We start from the raw sequence: 18412 nt of genomic DNA, 5'->3' as shown, positions 1-18412 counted from the left end.
CCGCGCATCTACTGCTTACCGAAAATCCACAAGCAAGACATCCCTCTGCGACCAATCGTTTCGTTTGTTGGTACTTCAACCTACAATCTTGCAAAGTACCTAGCGAAAGTTGTTTCTCCCCTCGTGGGCAATAAGGAATGGACTGTTTCGAACTCGTCCAAGTTTGTTCAAGAGATAGCACAGTTGCCGCCCCTGTCCAACGAAGAGGTAATGGTGTCACATGAAAGACAGAACACCATTTGCTTGAAGCAATCCTTTTTAAAATTCAGGGGAAGCTTTTACCAGCAAGTTCAAGGCACAGCGATGGGTTCCCCTTTCTCTGTAGTTGTTGCAAACATGACATTGGAAGCTCTTGAGGAAAAAAAACTCATCAACATTTGCCAACCCACCAAGATTCTGACGGCGATATGTTGACGACATTTTTTGTGTCATTGCTAAGAACAAGGTTGTGGCATTTCTGCGGCATCTCAACGAGACGCAACCAGGCATTCAGTTTACCATGGAACTCCAATCGGTAAACTGTCTTTCATTTTTAGATGTTCAAGTCGCAAGAACCGATGACACTGTCTTGTACTCGAGAGTGTACCACAAGCCAACGAATACCGGCAGGTATTTCAAATTTTGATCTCATCACCCCACATATCAGAAAAGAGGGGTGGTTCGTTCCCTAAAAGATCAGGCACGACGCTTGTGCACTCATAGCGACGACTGCGAGGCGGAACTGACAAAGGTTCGCAAAGCCTTGAAATATATCGGCTACCCCAACTGGATTCTCCGTGATCGACGGGCAACGTGTCCCAAGCAGGTGACCCATCCAAAAACAGAGGGTTTTGCGACACTTCCGTACATACCGAAACTGACGGATATTCTACGGCGTATGTTGCGTGGCTTCGGCGTAGCGGTTGGCTTTCAACCTGCTATTACTCTCCGCAAGCTACTAAGTCACCTAAAAGATCCAATCAACCCCTTTGAACAACGAGGTGTTGTATATTCTGTTCCCTGCGCCGAATGTCCGTTAATATGTATCGGGGAGACTGGAAGGTCACTCAACACCCGTCGAAAAGAACACCAACGGGATGTTGCCAACAGCGGCGCTAAGAAGTCGGTCCTTTCCAATCACGCGATATCACAATGCCATCACATTGATTTCAATGCAGCGTCTGTTGTGGCCCGGGAGCCAGACTACAGGAAAAGACTATTTCTTGAGTCATGGAATATTCACCAACGGGGCAACACAATGAACATCAAACAGACGTGATCCTCCCAGCGTGCTACAGGCACCCGCTAAAAGATTCGAGGCCCAATCATTTGTTATCGCGCGGTGTTTTCGTTGCGTTATGACGTGCCTACGTTCCATTCTTTTTTCCTTTGTTTATCGTGCACTGTACTAGTCGCATTCAGTGTTATTTACACTAAGTAAGATGACCTGTATAGGACGTCGAAACGTCGTAATAAAACTACATTTGCCAAAAGAGCTCTTTAAACTATATACTATGCCTGGCAGCAATAGCTTTTATACATATAGATATAATTAAGACTCCACAAACACTTAAAAACCCTACAATTTCCTGAATGTCCAAAATAAGTTAAATAATTTCTCTTCCTAGTGTTCCTGTTAGTATATAACATTGTAACAGCTCGAAAGATCTACTTACAGGTAAATAAACAGATGGCATAATAACGCTACACTACACAATTTCCGCTTGGACAAAACAAACTATCATCGTATAACAGAGTTTAAAATGTATTTCATACTATGCTTTCGGCACTTAGTGTGGTCAGAAACGGGCAACTGAATTGCTTCCGATTGTATAGTGGCAGGAGCAGCCACATCGATTATTTTTGCAGAGCAGTTGCTGCAGACCGAGTTCATGAAGTCCGTATGTCATTCGTAACATGGTTTAAACTATTAATGCTTTTCATACTTACTGCCATACTAAAGCGTAAGGTTTTACATCGCTGTCGTATTGTTATTTTAAACCATGTTAAGAATGTAGGAGTTGAATTTCACGTTAAAGTTTGTTGAAGTTAAAATAATTTTTTTGGCAAAAAATGACCACAAAGCCTGCACTGACAGCCACTTTTACAATAAACGCACAGTTTTATTATAGGTTAACGTGTAGTGAAAAATATAACCTGCGTTGGAAAACAGACCAGTTGACCAATAGACGTGCCATGGAAATTCACTCAACGTACCACCGTTCATTTGACGGCCCCTGCTTTAATCCGCCCCACATTCCGTGCTCTGGTTTCCAACAGGGAATTAAATTGCTTCCTGTTTGCCGCACAACAATAGACTTATTCTGTGTGGAATGCAAGGAAAGGTTTTGGAAAACTTTACTGTATCGAAAACCGAGTTGGTTGTAAGTTGCATGAAACTTAGACTTACGATATGACTTTTGCAAATGTGTACGCAACGATATGCGAAATACCACTTGAATACTCGATGGAGCAGTTATTTTGAAAGTGACTTAGTTGGTCTACGACATTTTAAATTTCGTCAGTGTCGCTCCATGTATATAGTAGGCAGTGTGAAACGTATGTGAAACAGTTATGGTTTTACTTCAAGATTGGTGTTGATTTTATTTCGCAATCTATATTATGAAGATTATCAGTAAACAATTTCCAGTTTTAAAATTTGTACGTAGTCGTTTCTAGTTTTTACCTTGTCAGCTTGTGGCATACTTAAGTTTATCGCAACGTTGGTTAAGTTTTCTTGCATGGCCCACACACGGCTCTGTATTGTATTACAATAGCCGGCCCGCATTACGGTTTTCTTTGTTTGGGGACGCTGAGTACGAATATGTTTCTTATCTGCAAACAAGGAGCACATGGCCAGAATTTTTTGAGCCTAAAATGTATTTCACTGCAGGTCTTGTGGTAATTTTACCAAAAAGAAGAAAAAAACAGTTGGCAGGTTACTTACGCCCTGCCAAAGGCAGAATGATTTTTTCATATTTATACAAAAGAATTGGGACGCCAATACCCACTTTATATTTTTCATGCAACGCAGCTCGGCGTGTTTTTTGGAGCAGTGTTTTTTAACCGATGTGTCTTGGGAGATTAACAAGCCGGTCGTAAAAAAACGTTACGAAGAATTCATCTAATACCGTAATTTTCCGTGTATAATGCGCAAAATTTAATTAATTTATTGTCCTAAAATCTAGGGTGCGCATTATGCATGGGTACAACAGTTTTTGAAGAAAATCTGCCTCGAAATAAAACTTGAAATCAGACCTTTCTTCTTGTTTGTTGTCTATCGCGCATCACATTTAGCCATCCTGCCCAACACACTTGGTCAGTAAATTTCATAATCGACGACACATCGTTTGATGCGATGGTGCAATCTTTGATGGTGTGTTATTGTCAAATACTGCACACTGCCCATTTAGCGACAACGTGAATGGGATGATATCATTGGCGATATGCAACGGATGGAACTAAAATTTTGTATATATGTTTCAATTTAATTATTCTGATTTTTAGGTATTTTAATCTAAAACATATTAAACTTCATTTGTGTTTTAAAAATAAAAATGTTCTCTGCAAGTATTAAGATCGGTTCCGCTTGAACGCGACCAGTAAGATCTCGTTTGTTGTCACGATGTACCCTGCACAAATCCTAAACATTTTTCGCTATCGAGTTTGCGAGCGCATGCGCAGTGATACTGACCGGCAGAATAACACCCGGTTGTTTCAAAAGATTATCTTTTTTCTGAAATAATTTTACGTAAAACTTTGGATGCGTATTATACATGGGTACAAGCTTTTTTCCAGCATCGACATGCCATTTTTAGGGTGCGTATTATGCACGGGGGCGCACTATACTTGGAAAATTACGGTACTGAATATTTCAACGCCTAATGACAAAACGCAAGAATTATTTCACTTTTGCCAACAATATCGACATCTATCACACTGTAAATGAAAATAATTTGTAAACTTTTTAGTCAGTGAACTTTAGTGGAAAAAATCGCGTTTTACTGCGGCGCTACTGTAACAAGTCGCAATGAATTCTATACAAAGTTGTAGTAACAAAAGACTAATAAAATACTTCCATTTAAAGAGCATTCTGCAGTTTCAGCTTGATGAAGAAAACGTGTCACTTCAAGAAACTCTGGAACTTCCGTTTTCTTGTGAAATTTGTGAGAGACGATTGAAGCGAAAGGAACATCCTAAACTTCACATTCGCAGGCATACTTTTGAACAACCGTACGAATGTGACTTATGTGGGAAAAAGTTTAGCCAGTCAAGCGCCATGAAAGGTCACAAGCGATCTACGCATAACCAAGGACAGAAGTTTATCTGTGGATTCTGTTAAAATGTTTTTAAACATAAATCCAGTTATGAACAGCATTTAAATGGACACACAGGAGAAAAAACGTACAGATGCAAGTTTTGTGACAAGCAATCTGCACAACAAAAAACTTGTAAACTTCACGAAAAAAATCACGAAGGTTCGGTTAAATACTTTTTGCTTTTCAAATTTATGCTTTCATACGATTGCGTAAAATACCTTTTGCATTAGGTTAGACTGTATGAACTTTGTTTATATTATTACCAGAATAACTCTTGCTGACTAATAGCAGATTTAAAGTTTGTAAAGGCAACGATATCGAAACAAACAAATTATACACTATCACTATGGTAACATTTCTTCTGCCCTAAACCATAACATTTTTACAGATACGCTTCACAAGTGTATCGAGTGTGAAGACCAGTTAGACAGCAAGTCTAACTTAGTCAAGCATTTTAAATCACAACATTCCGGACTCTCCATCCAACAGCGTCACTAGTGCTCAGAATGCACGTTATCTTCGGATCTTAAACACATTTTGATAGCCCATATGGGTGTCCACAATGACGAAAAACCTTTCCGATGTGACATTTATGAAAAAACTTTCCGCAGAGAGCATCATCTTAAAAGTCACATGGTGATGCACACTAGAAATAAACAGTTCAATTGCGGCGTCTGCACACAGACGTTTGCTACAAATCACAAGCGACGACCCACGAGGAAAAAGTTCATTGTTAGAAAAAACCCTACCAATGCAAAGTTTGAAAAGAGAGTTTCGGATATAGTCAAACTTTGCCAAACCATATGCTGCTCCGTACCGGCGAGTTGCCATTCGCTTGTAAGTATTGCGAGACGAAATTTCGACAGCGCGGAAACATGTTGCGTCACATGAAAGTTTATACAACGGTGCAACGTTATCAGTGCTCCGAATGTCCACTAAGCTTTCCAAGAATAGAACAGTTTCAAGAACACATGAAGACAGAACATGAAAAATAAAAGCTAAAAAAACTACAAACAAGTGCAAAAGCATTAAAATTGTCGCGGTGCTTCAGTAATTTATTCCGAATTTAAGTGTTTTGGTTGTGAACTGTGTTGGTTTGCAGAACTTGCTTTTTTAGTTACCCTAGATGCCAACCGTATTTTTTTGCTCGAATTTACACACTGGAGGAAGTGAAGTACGGTGATATAAACGAATTAATTAGACGGTAAGTTTAGAACTTTAGTCCATTTGTTTCGAGTACGTGGTTGTTACTTTGCAATTATGTGTGTATTTTTTGTCAACTGAATGTTTAATGCTTACAGTTATGCCGAATTAGCATAAAAACTTAACTGTAATTTTTTGAAAGTTTTACGTAGCCTAAATTTTCTACATCTGATGTTTTGTTACGTATTGGACATCATGACACAACTATTGTGTGCATTCAAGCTTACTGAATCGTGTTACTTACTTTGTTTCGCTAGTGCCCATTTCTAACCTGTGTCACGTCGTTATATCTCTCAAATGTTTCTAACACGATTCGGACATGGCGCTGTTGCTAAAAAAGCTTCAAACCAATTATAACATAACATTGCAAGCAGAACACCTCAACGCCATCGAGACGCAATTATCTCTACAGAAAATGATGGTTTGAAAACAAAAGGCCAGTTCCTGCAAATAAAAGAAATAACTATGCCTCCATTTGTCCACAACTTTGTGAGTTAAAATTTTGAAAAATATAATTTTTTGCAATTGGTTTATTTAAACTGGTTGCAAAATTTCCAATAAAACCACCGCTATGTCTGTTTTTAATATGATATTTTTTTCAGATGTGACACGGACCAGTGCATAGCTTAATCCTCACATCACAGTAATTGTTTCTGGCAGATTTTGAAGTTAGCCTGAAGCAACAGATTTGACAAACTACAAGACTAAGGCAAAGATGTTTTTAAGGGACTGTAGTCATAAATCACTCTCACAAAAAAATTATATAAACAAGCCAATTTAGTGGGTCATTTTTGTATTAAAACAACCACATGAAAATTAAATGCATTCTGTGAAAATACAAGCTATAATGATCAGTTTGTTTTTCAAGTCTTTTGGTTTATCATTGCCCACACTCTTCGTTCCTTTTCATAATACTTCTAAATCACAATCTTCTTCATATCTTTCTTCTTCATCACCATGACAACAGTCAAAATAAGAATGATCAGCATCATCAGGCAGAGACTCGCGATGAGAGAGACCACTATCAGTGACTTAATGCCTCGGTTGACCTCTAACAAATAGGTGTAAGAGTAAAAACGTTAGGTGGAAGTTTGCAATGACTCACAGATTGAACTAAAATTTTGCAATGTAATTGTGTTTTCAACAAAACCTAACTTTTGAAACAATTTATGAGCAGACTTATAATTGTATCTTACCATGGCAAGTCTTCCAATCTTTCATCAGGAAATATCCTTAAAGACAATAGCAGTAAGCTACACCTGTCGTGTCGATGCCACACATGTGAGAGCATCCCAATTCCCACTACAAAATAATTGTGATAAGTTAGACCCAACTAATTTATACATTAAGTAAAAGGACAAGTTTAAACCTTATGTACACTATTCACGGTTTTGAATAACCTCGGCAACAAAAACCAGAGCCAGCCATGCGCGCCGGGACATAGGGGCAGGAGGAGCCACAAATAATTCTGTCGGCGCCTATAAAGCAAGTGTATCAGTGTAAAACAATACAACGTTTCGACACATACTATTGTAATCAGTTTCTGGTAACCTGAAGATGACAATAGCACTTGTCGAAACATCGTAATGTTTTACACTCACATACCGGCTCTGATTTTTTTGCTCAAATTTCACCTTGTTGCAAACAGGTTGCTCATCACTGTTCAGATCAGGTGCAAGGATAAAGGGTCCTAAAGAGATTTTCTTTGCCTCATCAGTTTCATCTGGGATTGATCTTTTGACTGGAATATCAGGTATCGGTTCCGAGGGACAATCCTGATCAAATCAGGTTTAAATGTGAGATACAAAAATTCCGCGAAACAGAACAAACTGAAACATTGCAAGCTATTTCCAACTTCAAATCCAAATTGTTTCGGCTTCTGTGTCGTTAACGGTCGTGCCAGTAAAAGTAAGTACAATGTTCGCTTACGATTTCCGTGTCTTCAGCTGTTACTTTCGATGCAACTTCTTCGCAGATCGTAGAGATAAATGTTCATCACAAAATTCGTTTACAAATTTGATTTGAAAACAAATTTCGTTTACAAAATTGATTTAAAAATAAATTACATTGATACATTTGATTTCTGAACAAATTTCGTTTATAAATTTGATTTTGAAACAAATTTCGTTTACAAATTTGATTTCAAAACAAATTTCGTTTTGAAATTTGATTTCGAAACAAATTTCGTTTACAAATTTGATTTCGGAATAAATTTCGTATACAAATTTGATTTTAAAACAAATTTCGTTTTCAAATTTGATTTCAAAACAAATTTCGTTTTCAAATTTGATTTCGAAACAAATTTCGTTTACAAATTTGATTTCGGAATAAATTTCGTTTACAAATTTCGTTTTCAAATTTGATTTCAAAACAAATTTCGTTTTCAAATTTGATTTCGAAAACTACATTCGTTTGCAAACATGATTTCAAAACCATTTTTTCACATATTTAATTTCGAAACAAAATTTGTTTTTAAATTTGATATTTCTGAAGAAATTAGTTTATTTGCTTTTTATTAAGGGTTGTGATTGCTATCCCAAGTTGGTTCTTAAGAACGGTTTAATTTGATCTGAATTCGTTCGTGTTTTATAAGCAATAAGGTATGCTAAAAGCGACATACTTCTATAGCGTAAACGGTTGTGCCAACGAAAATAAGCAACATGTGCACTTGAAACTTATATTCCGCGAAACGGAACAAACTGAAACATTGCAAGCTATTTCCAACTTCAAATCCAAATTGTCTCGGCTTCTGTGGCGGTAACGGTCCTGCCAGTAAAAGTAAGTACAATGTTCGCTTACGATTTCCGTGTCTTAAGCTGTTACTTTCGATGCAACTTCTTAGCAGATCGTAGAGATAAATGTTCATCACAAAATTCGTTTACAAATTTCATTTGAAAACAAATTTCGTTTTTTAAAAAAAAATTCATTACAAAATTTGATTTCAAATCAAAATTTGTTTGGAAGGAAAGTATTTTTGCTTAAAAATTTGGTTTCAAATCCAAATATGTTTTCCAATTTGATTTGAAAACAACTTAAGTTGAAAAATTAGATTTGAAATCTATTTTTGTTTACATAGTTGACTTGAAAACAAATGTAGTTTACAAAGTTATTTTCGGAAAAAAATATGGTTACAAATTTGATTTTGAATCACCATTTATGAAAAGATTATTTTTTAAAACCCAACTAGGTCTGAAATGATTTGGTTTGAACATTTGCTTGACTTTGTTCCAAAATTGTTATCCATCTTATATTGCTTTGATAGCTACAACTGGTGTAGTTTTCATTACATCTATTGTACACAAATATGCACATTTTAAACCAATTTTGTTTTGTCAATTAAAAGAAAGTTTGCTACCAAATTGAAAGTTTGTTCCTCATTTATTCTTAAAACCCAATTAGGTCCGAATGGTTTGCTATCACAAAGAGCATTGACATGTACATAATAACTACATAGACAATTATGCGTCTTGGAAACCAAATTCTGTTTACTAATACAGGTAAAGAATTTTCGTTGCATTTTGATTCTTAAAATGGAAAACATTTGGTTTTAGTAATGACATTGATGAACAGGTAGGACCTTGTCAGAAATCTATTTCACATTTCATACAAATTAACTTTGTTTCTAGTCTTACTCACATAACATTGATAACAGTACAATTCAGAAATTTAATCTTTAAACTTATAAGAATGGTCCTTACCGATGGTGGTGTTATTGTTTGCTTTATAAAAAATCAAGCAATAATTTATGTTAAAAGAAATTGTAATCCAATTTGCCATTCTTCGCCTTTCATTTAATAACACAAATTGTAATCAGAAAACAATGTGTATTGAACTTAAAAACAGGAAAATGTACAAGAATATGAAAGTGTAAAAAATTTGGTTCACAAAAATATATACATGAAGATCTGCTTACAAAAACACAGGCCATAAAATAGAATGAAATGCTGTGATTTGGCAAGTAATTGAAAGATTTGTTGTTTGGCAAAACACATTGAATTGAAACATTTGTTGAATTTGAAACACTGACACATTGCTGAACATGAAAATGTAAAAGGTTGTGCTTAAAAATATACATAAAGACCTGCATAACAAACAACCACTTCAGACAACCACATTTGAACATAAAAGTTGTTTGCAAATTTGATTTGGAAACAAATTTTGTTTATAAAAGTGATTTTTAACACAAAAGTTGCTTGTCAATATGATTTCAGATCATTAGAAGTTTACACATTTCATTTGACCAATTTCATTCAAAAATATGATATAAAAACAAATTTATTTCACAAATTTGATTTAAAAACAAAATTTGATGACAAATTTTCACAAATTTTTTCACAAACCTAAATATATACACAAAGACCTGCACAACCAAACACACACAACCAAGTAAAAAAATTCCTTAGAAATGAAATTAGGCTATTTTGCTAATGGTTAAATGATTTTGGGTTAGTCGAAATATTGGATTTTAAATTTTTTGGCAAACCCTTACTGTTCACATTTTACAAATGTTTTAATACAATTGAAATAAAAACAGAAAAGAACAAAAAAATTTGCGCTGAGGCTACAATTTCTTTTTGGTTGGGGTAACACAAACATCAGAGTCAGAATGGGATCTTGTCGGGACTCCTGAAAATCATATATTTGTTTCATTTTGGAAATCTTTGCTCATTATAGACAGAAATAACAGGATCAGTTATGCTAAAAACTAAGTTATTTCATATACCCTTCCACAGTTAAGTGTCCTTAATAAAAAGCAAATAAACTAATTTTTTCAGAAATATCGAATTTAACAACAAATTTTGTTTCAAAATCAAATTTGAAAGCAAAATTTGTTTTAAAATCAAATTAATAAACGAAATTTGTTCGAAATCAAATTTGTAAACGAAATTTGTTTTAAAATCAAATTTATAAACGAAATTTGTTTCGAAATCAAATTTGAAAACGAAATTTGTTTTAAAATGAAATTAATAAACGAAATTTGTTCGAAATCAAATTTGTAAACGAAATTTGTTTTAAAATCAAATTTATAAACGAAATTTGTTTCGAAATCAAATTTGAAAACGAAATTTGTTTTGAAATCAAATTTGAAAACGAACTTTGTTTTAAAATCAAATTTGCAAACGAAATTTGTTCCGAAATCAAATTTGTAAACGAAATTTGTTTTGAAATCAAATTTGAAAACGAAATTTGTTTTAAAATCAAATTTGCAAACGAAATTTATTCCGAAATCAAATTTGTAAACGAAATTTGTTTCGAAATCAAATTTCAAAACAAAATTTGTTTCGAAATCAAATTTGTAAACGAAATTTGTTTTAAAATCAAATTTATAAACGAAATTTGGTTCGAAATCAAATTTGAAAACAAAATTTATTCCGAAATCAAATTTATAAACAAAATTTGTTTCGAAATCAAATTTGTAAACGAAATTTGTTTCCAAATCAAATTTGTAAACGAAATTTGTTTTAATATCAAATTTGTAAACGAAATTTGTTTTAAAATCAAATTTATAAACGAAATTTGGTTCGAAATCATATTTGAAAACGAAATTTGTTTTGAAATCAAATTTATAAACGAAATTTGTTTCTTAATCAAATTTGTTTACGAAATTTGTTTCCAAATCAAGTTTGAAACTAAATTTGTTTCGAAGCAAATTTGTGAAGACAATTTGTTTCAAAATAAAATTGTAAAGGAAATTTGTTTCTTAATCAAAATTGTAAACGAAATTTGTTTTGAAATAAAATTTATAAACGAAATTTGTTTCGAAACCAAATTTGTAAACGAAATTTGTTTTAAAATCAAATTTATAGTCGAAATTTGATTCGAAATCAAATTTGTAAACGAAATTTGTTTCGAAATCAAATTTGCAAAGACAATTTGTTTCAAAATAAAATTGTAAAGGAAATTTGTTTCAAAATCAACCTTACAAACGAAATTTGTTTCCAAATCAAATTTTTGAACAAAATTTGTTTTTCAATCAACTTTGCAAACGAAATTTGTGACGAACATTATCCCTACAATCTGCTCAGAAGTTGCATCGAAAGCCGCAGCTAAAGTGCAAACTGCTGAAGTTCTTCATTTTGGGGCACTTTATTGACATCTACTGGCAAAAATTTGCCCAAAACAAAAAAATGCCTCTCAAATCAATTTTCAGTTTTTAATTTTGTTTCGACTCATTACCAACACTTTTTGGAAAAAGTTAAAGTCGAACAAGATTTGTTTCGCCGACACAGATTTCAAACATACAAATTTGATTTCAAAACAAATTTTCAACTTTCGAAACAAAAATTCGTTAAATTTAACGAATTTGAAATCAAAATTTGTTACCAATAGGGAAAATGCATAGGGCACCGTTCCCCTTAAAAGGGTGACGCACCACAATTTCATACGCATAAAACGGCTTTGATTTGGAGACGCCCATTATCACACCGCCCATTGCATCGATGTACGCTGCGTCAAACTGCGTACGATCGTGAAAAATTCTTAAATTGTCCTCTGACCACAACATCACAGAGCGCGGCTCACCAGACCATTTTCTCAAAACCCCAGGAATCTTTTCTCCAACGCTACTCGCTTTCTGAGTCTCAAACATTTATTGCAACGCTGTCAACTCGCATTTATCTGCGACCTCAATCTTTCTCGCTTCGTGCCTGACCTTCCTTAAAACTTCTGCACTCGGAGCAACGTCTCTATTTCCGGATTCGTAAACACTTTGTGAAAGAGTGTCAACCAAGTTTTTGCTATGGAGTCGCGCTTTTTTGTTCTGCATCGTTTTTTTCATTTCCTCTCTACGCTCTCCTTTCAGTTTGCAACTTACAAAAATCGTTTTTACGGTGCTTCACTTCTCCACTATACTTCACGAAAAATTCTTTTGTTATGTTGTCAAACAAAGCAATCTCGAATTTGCGTGTGCAAAATTCAAACTTGCAATTTCCAAAGCAATGAAAAACGCTTTGGTCGGTTTTATGTTTGTTCCAGTGGTGGGTTTGGAAAACAAAAGAACAAAAACTGTTTGACTTTTTTAGCATGTTTTTAAAAATATCTGTCAAATTTTTATTGCAAATATAACGACTCTTTACAGAACCGTAAATTTTTTCCCAATCGTCTGATGGCAAAACAAATGAAGTTTGGTCCGCTAATATATCTGAAGGGGTCCAAAAACTTACATCACACTTAGACTGAGTATTAGTGTCAACAAACTCTGGACTGTTACTGTCACACTGCGATTCGTTTACTCTATTCTGTTGCCAAACACGTTTGAAATATTTTGCTTTCGTTTGTATTTTTTTCTTTGACATGTTTTTGTTGTAGATAAATTTGACAAGTCTTTCCAAGTTTGAATTGAATTATGTTGGACATCTGTTATACCCAAACTAGCGGCTGCAGCTTCTATTTCAAATTTGGTTACTTCTTGTCGGTTAGCCCCACCAATTAATCGAACATTTTGAAAAACACTAACCTTTTTAGAAGTTATCGATCGTGATGTTTGTGCTGATGGTCTGCTCTTTGGTGGTGATGGTGTTCTTGATGTTGATTGTACTGGGGTACTGTTTGGTGGTGGTGAGCGTGTTGTTGTACTCAGTTTTGCTGGGGTGCTTCTTGGTGGTGGCTGCGTTGATGTCTGTGGCGTCGGTGTGGTCGGTGCTGGTGCTGGTGCTGCTTTGCTCCTCGGTGATGTCGTTGGTGTGTTGGGTTTTGTAATCTGTAGAGTTTTAAGTTTTGTTATTTTTTTCAGAAACAACTCATAAAAACTCACCCGGGGTTTTACCAACAATCTTGCCGCCTGGGCATAGCTTTGGCGGAGCTTCGTTGCCTTCTTTTTCTGGGTATCTGATCCTGGCAAATCAGACAACGCAGGAAAACCTTCGGAAAGTGAAACCTCAGTTTGTTTCCTAACTAACTTCGGAAGTGTTGGTGGTGTAATCCATTCCTCAAGCTGCCGCAAATAAACGGTCAGTCCATCATCGGATAGGAGACTTTGTCATACCACAGCTCTGGTGTGTTTGGTACAGCGAGGTCCAAATACGTGACATTGCTTTGATTTGCAGCCTCACGAATTGCCAGGTTAACATGGGGAATAAAGCCACGCTCGCTGTGCCAGTGCTGTGACAGAATTCCACAACAGTATACCTATATTTACAAGATTTAAAAAAAAACAAAAAAAATACACCCCAATGTCCAATGGCATGACAAAATATACAACATGGTACATTATTAGGTTACTAAACCCTGAACGAATGTGCTGCGATGAAGATCTATAAAATACATTTTTGAATCCATGGAGGTTTAGAAGGCGTTTATTGGAGATGAAGCTAATTAGCAGTTTGGTTAACGAAACAGGTTATAAAATAAAAAACGATCGAGGTAGCTAAAGCACATAAAGAATATGTTTATTTTACACTGGCCTTTGCATGGGGGTACAACGATTTGGTACAGTTGATCATCCGAAGAATATCCCCGGTAATCTTTCTGGCCAACCAACGCCACTGGGTTCCAACTGCAAACGCATCACTTAGGATGTTGTTCGTACCCAGGGCCAAAACCACAACGTCGACGTTTGAAATTGGGGGACGATTTTGCATCTCCGTGATTCCATGCTCAATGGTACCACCGGGGATGGTAACAGCTGCAAAATCGGAAAAAAAATTGGGCGAAGGTTTTACCACAGAAGAAGAAATCAGGTCCCGTGCGTTGCTGTCCGAAACGAACAGTACGCAGCTCTTCTTTCTTGGTTTAGGCACCAGCCACTTAACCTGCTTTCCGGAGACGCCGAACGGATACTTCAATGCCGGCATTATCTGTCCACGAGGCCATGTAGTGTTTCGTGCACCAAACTGTTAGCAACACATACTTATTCAGTAGTTAAATGTAAAAAAAACCAACAACATTTTTTTTCTACTTTCCAACAGCTAAGCAACACTTTCCACTGAACGGCAACAAAACACTTTCCAACAGCTAACAAAGCTTCAAGCCGCTTACCTCAAGATCCAGTTTTTGACGGAAAAGAAAGTGCTGACGATGTAGATACCGTTTGCAATATTCGGACTTTGAGTTTACAAGTTCAACCGTCAGATTCGTATTCTTTGCAGAAAGAGACCAAAGATTCCTACACTGACCAAGGTGATGCGTTATACTCGAGAAGGATGACCGGTAAAATATCGCGTAGAGGGTATAAACGATCCAGCAGAGAGTTTTCGAAAAATTAAAGGATCCCTGAGCACATGCTACGGATGTCTATTATACGGCTCACGAACGGTGATTCCTGAAAGTGTTCGTCCTTTTAAACTACTACACGAGGGACACTTCGGTATGCAGCGTATGAATCAGTTGGCTCGTACAGCAGTCTACTGGCTAAACATGGACAGGGACATCGTTAATCTCTGCCGAAAGTGTATTACGTGTGCGGAATATCAGAACGCTCCATCAAAAGTTGCCCTGCATCCATGATTGAGTCCACAAAAACCGTGGAGTCGGTTACATGTTGACCATGCAATTAACTTCATGGGTTACAACTGGTTGCTGCTAATTGACGCATATTCGAAATACCCGTGTATTCATCCAACGCAGTCGATATCAGCAAAAACTACAATCGATCTTTTGGAGAACGACTTTTCTTACTTAGGTTATCCTCACACGCTTGCGACAGATAATGCTCCCACGTTTATGTCCGAACAATTTCAGAATTATTGCAAAGAGCGAGGAATAGTTCACGTTACAGGAGCACCATACCATCCAGCCACCAATGGGGCTGCTGAGCGCTTGGTACAAATTTTTAAGCAGGCTCTTCGGAAGTCGTCAATTCCGCCTATAGAAGCGTTGCTCGAGTTTTTAATGCAGTACCGCCGAACACCGGCCGGAAGTGGTTATTCACAAAGCGAACTTTTAAACCACCGACAGATGCGAACAAAAGTTGATGCATTGCTACCATCTCTAGCCCATATTTTTTCTCTTTCGCTATTTTCATTTCATCACATGCTCTATGACGAGTTCTAACCATTAGTTGTTTTCGCAGCCTCCCAGGAAGTTACGTCCGATCTTTGCTTCCCGGAGCAGCCAAACAACTTGAAATGATCGGCGACGATTTGGCACCACATGACAATTGCTTTGCAGTGAAGGACAGTAAAGCTGACAGGTATAAAATGAATTTTCAGCCAGGAATTGGACAATGTGCTGCAAATATTAGTGTAAGCTCTCTGAGTGGTGTTCATTTCATCTTGTAATTGCAAATTATTAATATAACGTGGCTTGCAAAATGCAGTTTTGATTATTTTGTTGTGGGTTGCATTCAGTCCACTGGCAAGCTTTCTGTTGCAATTTGCTATTCGTTGTGTTTTTAATTGCAAGAACGCGACTCAGAAATCGTTGTAACGTGCAAGATCTTGCTTTGTATTGACTCCTTTCTCGTACGACAAAGCGCATCTTGCATGACAGGCCTTGATGTCAATCTTTGACATAACGAGCAAAATTATATTTTTCAGTCACATTAATGTGGATTTGGGCAAAACTTGGTCATCATTTACCATGGAGATGGCTCGTTACCAATCGGAAAGTTTTACTACAATTGAAACTGAGCAAACATTGGTGTTAGCATCGATGTGGAAGCTGACACCAACTTGGTTTTGCAGTTATAATGTCACAAATACACGCTTTAATGCCCACTTTGTTTCATTACCTTAATATTTAGGGAATAGACTGTATTCTGACACGGGCTGAGAATGAAACTGAAACTGTTTATCCTGTTGTCATCGGAGGGTGAGCGCTTGTAATTCGAGGTGACGAATTTTCCACCTCAACTTACATGTTTTTCACAGTTGTGCCGCGCCTGAACCTCTTAATGTTGACGGGAATGTCATCTACAATGTGACCGACTTTCGCGAGTTTGACTTTTCGTTCTTAGGATTCAGTTGGTTTGGTGTTAAAGAAGTGAAACAGGAGATATTGGTTACATGCCACATGACAATCTGCGATAAAACCGAAAATAACGACTGCAAAATAGTATAGAGTTTTTAGTCAATACAAATAGACTTTAAACTTTGCCATTAAGCATGTTATGTGTTTAACATTACAGGTGTAATATAATTTAGTTTAATCAACTCGACCAGTTGTAAAGGCAATTGCGGTGATCACGAATAGAAAAGCAAGTCTATATGCTTCGGCGATGTCTTATTATCACCACCGGGGCAATAAATACCTAATTGCAGTGACTTGTAACTTGTTTATAGTTGTATGGACACTCGAGCTCACGACATAGGTAAACCCAGACTTGCTAATGCCTAAACATGGCCACCTAGACCAATTGATAGCATAGAACAGGGGCGGGCAACATACGGCCCTCAGGCCGGATCCGGCCCACAGCGGGATTAGGAGCGGCCCGCAGACAGTTTCAGGGCTTACATAATAATGTGGCCCGCGGCCACAGTCTGCTACAACCCCCCACTACTTGCGTACTGTATCAAATTATAGTTGTAAATGTAACGGGCAATAACGCCCCCCAATAGCAAAAACCTTTCCCGTCGTTGTTACCATTGCACCATGCGTCCATTGTTACGACATAACTGCCAACCAAGTGTGTGACCTGCTTTCACGGTTTCCTTTGTTTCCACACGTGTAGCCTAGTTAGGGTTTAAGCAGTATCTAAGTTAAATTTGCTGTGGTGAATAATTTTATGTTATATCAGTTAGATTTGGACTGTATTGTCTTTGTGATGTTCTTGAATGTGTTTGGTTTAGGTGGTCAAAAATCCGTTTTAAATCACTGGATAAATAAGCGATTAATGTTCATCGATTCAGGAATCCAGCCCGCCAAGTACTTAACTTTCCCATATCAGGCCCGCCGACTGGAGAGGAGCAGTTCGTTAAACTTTTATAAAAGTAAAAATATGTAAGTATTACCTAGCCAGCCTACTTTACTTGTCAAGATCGTTTGGTACATTTTTACCTAATTTTTAAAGACCAGAAATGAAGGATTCAAGTCTATTTTTTGGAACGATTTAAGAGCCAAACATAAACTGCTATTTCCTATTTTGCCTTAAGTTGCTTACACACTTATTTGTTAGAGGTCAAGCAGTTCGTTAAGAAACTTATGTAAGGCTCTCTTATCTCGAGTAACGGGAGAAATGAAAAGGATGAAGAGTTGGAAGAAAATTAGAGGATAAAGTAAAAGACATAAGAAGACAAACCGAACATTATAGTCTACATTTACACAGATTGCATTTAATTTCTCGTGTGGTTGTTTTAATACAAAAATAATCCACTTAAATTGGCTTGTTTACAAAATTAGTCATTTTGTGACTGTGGGAGTGTTGTAAGGCCACGTCCACCTTTACTGCTATAAAAATGTAACTTGTAAATATGCTTTGGCACAAATGTAAGTGCAGTGTAATAACAGCATACAGGAATCAGTCTGTGCAACAGGGCGGTGACGGACGTATATGTAGCGGCAACATGCCAATACCCGCCATTTTGCATAGCTTTTTCCACAACCAATGCACAACCGCGCACAGCAGGCTAGAAAACTAACTTCCCGTACGTCAGAGAAAATACATCGCGCCTAATGGCGCGCTCGGGAAATCCTCTGAACGCTTAGACAGATAGGATAAACAGGAAGCAGAAAAATAACAAAGCCCTTAATTTAACTTAAAGCGATGGGACTTGGAAATTTTAACGACTGCCTGAAAAATGAAAAATGAAGGGTTTAAGTGTAAATAGATGCGCGAGGACTTTTTAACTGAAACCCGCGAGCCAATTTTAACTAAAACCTGCGAGCGGGCCAGCGGCCCTTAACCCTTTGCACATTTTTAGTTTGGTACATAAAATGCCAAACAGGGAGGGAATTATTTTTTTGGCATTTTTTCACAGCCCTTGGCATACAAAACAAGATTTTATAGTTTTTATCTCTGAAGTCCAAAGATTTGT

General features: G+C 36.6%; 1 long non-coding RNA gene and 1 pseudogene across 1 annotated transcript; one reads left to right on the top strand and one right to left on the bottom strand.

Annotated features, from left to right (window-relative positions):
* The first annotated feature begins 137 nt into the window (after nt 1-137).
* LOC145219538 (uncharacterized) lies at nt 138-5536 on the top strand (annotated as a pseudogene).
* A 718-nt stretch (nt 5537-6254) lies between these two features.
* Nucleotides 6255-6986, bottom strand: LOC145219474 (uncharacterized). The gene is made up of 3 exons (XR_013857915.1): nt 6871-6986; nt 6698-6803; nt 6255-6552 (listed from the first exon to the last, which is right to left on the bottom strand). It is a non-coding gene; the product is annotated as an uncharacterized LOC145219474 (long non-coding RNA).
* Nucleotides 6987-18412: the final 11426 nt, after the last annotated feature.

This window comes from Phallusia mammillata, chromosome 3 (assembly GCF_965637545.1).
Source record: "Phallusia mammillata chromosome 3, kaPhaMamm4.hap1.1, whole genome shotgun sequence".
In the NCBI taxonomy this organism is placed as follows: domain Eukaryota; kingdom Metazoa; phylum Chordata; class Ascidiacea; order Phlebobranchia; family Ascidiidae; genus Phallusia; species Phallusia mammillata.
This window is presented reverse-complemented; position numbering and strand designations above follow the sequence as displayed.